General features: G+C 40.5%; 1 long non-coding RNA gene across 2 annotated transcripts; it reads left to right on the forward strand.

The window, feature by feature from the left end:
• Positions 1 to 6: 6 nt before the first annotated feature.
• Positions 7 to 2,804, forward strand: LOC104910711. Of its 2 annotated transcripts, none has more exons than XR_793342.2 (2): positions 7 to 299; positions 394 to 2,804. It is a non-coding gene; the product is annotated as an uncharacterized LOC104910711 (long non-coding RNA). The 2 variants fall into 2 exon arrangements; XR_002114313.1 differs by having other exon boundaries at positions 7 to 295.
• Positions 2,805 to 6,080: the final 3,276 nt, after the last annotated feature.

The raw sequence follows: 6,080 nt of genomic DNA on the forward strand, positions 1-6,080 counted from the left end.
GTGGCGGAGCAGCGGTGCCGGTCCCTGCCGCCGCCTCAGCCCAATGCCGCGTTGTCCCGCTCGCCGCGAAACGAACGTCTCGCAGTTGGGTCCGTCACCTCCGGCCTGAGCGCCCTCACACGCAGCCGGAGTCTGCAGGCTGCTGCTGCCACATGGGACGATCCGCTGCGGCACACAGGTTTCGGGTTAATGAGCCGTGAAGCAGAGGCCGAGATTCAGGACAAAGAGCGATAAATGCAGATGTAATGCCGAACAACTAGCAGCTTGGCTTCTTTCGTCAAAAACGCTTCACTTTGTAGGTCGGGCAGTACACGGGATGCTTCTTTAATGCTAGCTGCATCTCCCACAGGCTGTAGAGCTCTGAAAGTAACCAGAGCTTTCTTTTTTCCACAGAACCACGTGGATCTGGAATCACTGGACGCACCTTAGGAACACAAGCAGGACCATTGGAGGAGAAACATTTGCACAGCATAGACAGTAACGGAGAACGAGTGATGGAAAGGCAAGAAGCCCCTGAGCTGGAGAGATGGGTGCATGCTGTATCGCTGTACAGCCTGGGATGTATTACGAGTATTGTCTTTAGGATTGCCTGTATCTTGTCTTTCCATGTTCTAAATTGTGCCTTTCAGGACAGGAGACAGCTTGACTGTGCTTCTGTAATTTGCTTGAAGACTTGAGTATAAATGAAAATATGCACTCTTTGAATAAAATCCAGCAGAGACTGAAATTGTTACTGATTTACTTGCTCAGAAGATGAAACTTAGCCCATTTGTCTTGCTTTCAAAAAATTTACTTCTTACAGGAGTGCATGCAAGATTCTTGCTTCAGCAGTTACTGTGCCAGTGCACAGCAGTAGCTGCTGCCCTCACCTGCTGATTTAGTTCTGATGTCCTCACTACAAGCAGTGAACGAAGGAGCTTACAAGAGCATTCTTAAGCAATTGCCAGGTGTCACATACCCACTCCCATCAAAAATTTCTAAGTCTCTGGCTGTAATGAGGCTTTCAGAAAATGGTGTTGAATCAGTGAACATCTTGAATGCTCAACTTGCTTGCTTAGACCAATCAGGTTTTTAGGAAGACTGTGGATGAAGGCAGTTCAGCATCTGTATTCTTTATTTTCACTTTATTAATAATTTGAGAAGTTCAATTTAATTTTTCTAAAAATATAAAATGTAACTGGATTTCTGAGTTAAGTTGTTCCAGTATTTTCTGACACAACCTGACAGGAGCTTATTTTCACTTAATACAATACTCAGGACACAGAAGTAGGTATGCATGCTCTTATTTTCTTTTTTCTCATTCTTAAGCAGTTCTTCATTGATGCTGCTTTTCATTACATATTCAACTTGCGTATTCAGAAATAAGACTCAGTTCTTAAAGATAACTGATACTTTAACTGCTAATGTTTATGAACTATGAAAATGTCAGTAGCTTAAAAGCACAGAAAAAAAAGTGAACTGAGATTAGATTCTCACAAATAGGAAAGTGTTTTGCTTTTTATTTTTCTACAACTGAACTGAATCTGTTATAGAGGTAAGTCTACTTTTGTTCTCCCTCTTCCCCCCAGATATTTCACTGTAAAATCACAAAGGAACAAGCTACTAGAGAAATACTAAAGCTGCTTCATTTCTCCTTTGTAAGGAAGACTGTTGAGAATAAGTCTTGACAATTTTGACAGAAGAGCCATTAGGTTAAGAAAACCTGATATAGTGATTTAGTATTTTCTTTCAGTTAAGTCTGACATAGAAGGTTTTACATCTCTCAGAAAACTTAAAGCTATCAAAGCACAGGTTTGTGATGCTTTGAGCTCAAGTTATTTCATAGCTTGAATGACTGCAATACCTGAATGTATGCATCAAGACAACCTTCATTTATAACTAGTACAGCAAAACTGTACTATATTATATACTATATATATAGTACAGTATACTATATATACTATATTAGAAAGCCAACTGTATAAATCAGTACTTTGGACGATAAATTTTACTGTTTAAATATGGTCACAGAACCACCATCTCTTTAAAGCTTTCAAGCATTACTATTAGCTATCATTTCTTTAAAGTGTAGTTCTGGAAAGCCAGGGTGTGATTTTGTTGTTGCAGGTTTACTTCTTGTTTTTAAGGAAAGCACAGCATACAAAAAGAATACAGACGAAGATATTTTATATTTTTATCTGATAATTTGAACAAGCAGAACTTCGCAAGAAAATAATTCTAAAGACTGAAAAATATATTAATTACAAGACTTGTTAATGTATTTACTGTTAAAAATATGTCTAGGCTCTTATACAAATCTATAGCCAGGAGGGAACATTTATAAAAAAATAAATAGGCACCCTACATAAGTCAAGACAAGTTATCACTTATTTGTTAGCAAATATTACATACATACATACATGGAGTGCAGTCAAATATAAAAACAAAGGTGCCTTAGTTAGCTGTTTACTATTATAATTAAACACCTGGTAAACATGGGTCACATAAAAAGTTGTCCGGTAAGATTGTTTCAAGCAAAGCAAGGAGACAGAAGTACATCTAAATTACTGCATCTACTTTAAAAATAAGTTTTACCAGTTGTGCTCGCTGGAAACCAAATTCATTTGGCATCAGTAACAGGCATTCATATTGCTTACTGTACACAAGTATGAACATTGCTATGCATGTTTAAAAATAACTGTTATAACATCATTCACAGTTGTTGCTGTGCTATTTATACATAAAAATACTGTCATTTCTGCAAACATTTTACAAATTATACATTATTTACAAATTCCATACTTTTTTTTTTTACACAAGTATTAGAAGACAGCTTTACTGAAATGCTATGCATAGCATGTAACATTGCTGTAGGAACATTAGAAAAAAATTTACAAGTTTTGAAATCTCTTTCAAAAATAAGACAACTAGGAATCTTCCAAGGTTTTTCACACTCAAGGCTTTTTCTCTGATTTGTTTACAAAAAGATACTTAAGTTTACCACCAACCATTCCTAAACATGCATAATTATTTGCTACAAACTCCAGAATTCATTTTTCAAGTGCTATAACAAATTCTCATCAATAAGGTAAAAATAAGGTTCATCTAAGATACCTGGTTTGTTGCATATGTTGCGTTCCAGTTTCACTACAAGTTACAAGTAGTTTAAAACACTGACCATGAAGAATAACCAAATGTATAACTTTGTTTATCGCTAAAGAGTTCAACCAAATGTCAGCATTTGGTTGAAACACTAAAACTCACACATAAGGTATATAAACATAAGAACGCCTTTCTGACTGACAGTGCAAGCATAAGCAAGAGTGTTTTCCATGTATATTTAACCTGCTTGCAATATTTTCCTAACTAAAAGGCATTTATGTTTAGATATAGTCAGCAGCACCTCATTTTTAAGATAAAACTAACAGAAATAATTACAAAATTCAGCCTTTCCAGATTAATTTCAAGGTGTACATTAATTAGAATAGACTGAAACAGAACTCTAAGCCTACGCTTCTGACTCAGCAACACAGGGTGGGTTATTTCAAACACTCATGGCTGCCACGAGGGTAAAATCCTGTTCACCCTGCTTTTTTCCCCACCTCCTACCTGTGCACTGATTTAACATATAACCAAATAAAAGATAAATTACACTTCTCTTCTGCTTTTTTACTGAATTAAGTCAGATTAGTGAAAGACACAGTAAATGCCAAACCTGCCAAAACAGCAGGGAAGAGTGCTAGAACAGAGGAAGAAGCTTTTTTTCATGTTACTCCAGTCTGAACAGCTGCAGGATCAGTCACACTTAATTGCTATGACAGTACTTAACTATTTGTAGAATTGTTTCAAAGAGGTAAAATTTGTCAGTAAAATCATGTATAATCCCCACTAAACGTTGCCAAAAACATCAAGCTGAAAAGATAAGTTCAATAAATAACAACAACCTCCCTATGGACATTGTTATCTAGCATGCTGTGCAATCTCATCTTGACTCCAGTTTTCAAGATGTGGCTGAACAGAGCACTAGATTAACTCAAAGCTCCCTTTTCTCAAAAAAAAAAAAAAAATTGGACATGGTTATCTTCTGAGATCCCTTCCAACCTGGGCTTCGGCTGTTCTTTGATTCCATAATTCTGCAACCTTTTAAAAACACGCATTTGATAGTTGTATAGTAACTCTGTATTTTAAAATTAACATTGCTACTGCTCTATCAGTTTGTAGTTTATGATTGAATTTCAGTAAGGGTACAGCTTACAGGATAAACAAATCTGATAAGCAAGTTTAAGAATTTGTACAGAGCAGATATATTAATAGCATAGTATTAGTATAGTTTACTTGGCACTACTGCTGCACAGTATGGAGCAGCAGAGGTGGGAACAAAGCGAAACAGCCAAGGGAGCCCTGCTCTTTGCTGCCTTGCAGCAGTGGCAGCTCTAGGCCTTTGCTAGGCTCCTTGTGCTCTGCTGGCACCTCAGGAAAAGAAGACATAAGCTGGTTAGCTGCAGGAAGCAGGACAGCTCCCCAGGGAAGGACAAGAAGGACAAAGAGGCAGATGACGACTCCAATGAGAAAAGCAATGTGGGCAGAGTTTGGGCCAAGAGCACACAGTGGCCAGTACTGTACATGGCTGACAAGTGCTAAGTAGTGGAATAGCTGGGGGATGATCATCTTTGGGCCTGCCAAGGATGCTTCTTGCCACAGCTTCACACTCTGGTTTCAGCAAGACATTAGGGTGACCTGTGTCTGAAGGACAGAGTGCTCATGAAGAAAATGTGCCTGCTCACACCTCTGAGGCTACCCCTAGGTACATCTTCCACCATGGAGGAGATACCAGCAAGGAAATTCTGCCTGCATCTGGTGTGTACCTGCACAAGGAAATGTCAGCTAAGGGATGTGCTGTTTTTTCCCCCCACACTCAGAACAAGCTGAGAGCGAAGCAGGAGCTCAGCCACTTAGACACATTCTGCAAGGACTCCTACCTGCATGCAGAGAAAACCGCCCACTAGTTCCAGAACCAGGTGACAGCAGCTTGGAGGCCTCAGTTGCATGATTGCTGCTAAGAGTGCTGTCACAGGGACTGAGCTCACCCACCTCCATTGAAATGATGTTTAAGGTACAGCTCCACGACCTGGAGATGTTCCTGAGCATTAAACAGGCTGATGCCAGCTTCAAGCAGCAGCACAGCATAAGCCAGAGATCTATGCTGGGGCAGCAATTCAGTTTGTTGGGCACATAGCCAGGCGTGTCCAGCACCACAGCTTCCACTGCTGTCTGCAATCTTGCACCCGTCTACTTGTGGGCACAAGTTTGCTCCCCCCCCCCAAGCCCTGAAAACAGTTCACAGAATCACAGAAACATCTAGGTTGGAAAAGACCTACAAAATCATCCTGTTCAACCATCCACCTATCACCAATAGTACTCACTAAAACATATCCCTCAACACAAAGTCCAAATGTTCCATGAACACCTCCAGGGTTGGTGACTCCACCATCTCCCTGGGCAGTCCGTTCCAGTGTCTGACCACTCTTTCATAAAAGCAGTATTTCCTAACATCCAGCCTAAGTCTCCCCTGGCACAGCTTGAAGCCATAGTTCACAGTTGTGCTTTGCCACCTGACAATCACAGCCCCAATCAAGCCTGACACATAAGGGATTGCCCATGTGGCAGAATAATCTACTGCAGCATCTCTGCTGCTGCCTAGAGAAGAAATGCCTCAACTGCTTCCTTAGGCTACCACAGGGTGCCTAAGGATATGGGTCTTATCCTGGCCTTCTGCACAGCTGGTCTGCTCAACATCTTCCAGCAAGCTACCCACAGCCAGGTGCTGCTTTAATTCAAGGAGCTGTGAGATCACCTTACAAGAACTCTGACCCTGAAAGAGGTCTCCACTGACATAAAAAGTGGTCTTCTCACACAAAACTGCACTGATGGGAGTCACAGCTGATGGCAGATGATGCCCTGCTACAAGAAGGAAGAAGAGGGCAGGCAGGATGCAGAGACAGAAAGGAAAGGGAAGGCCATGTGCTGTAACTTTCTGCAATGAGAAGCAACATCCTCACTGAGACAGTCCCTGCAGCACAGAAGACAGTGATGTAGCCATA

Source organism: Meleagris gallopavo, chromosome 4 (assembly GCF_000146605.3).
Source record: "Meleagris gallopavo isolate NT-WF06-2002-E0010 breed Aviagen turkey brand Nicholas breeding stock chromosome 4, Turkey_5.1, whole genome shotgun sequence".
NCBI lineage: Eukaryota > Metazoa > Chordata > Aves > Galliformes > Phasianidae > Meleagris > Meleagris gallopavo.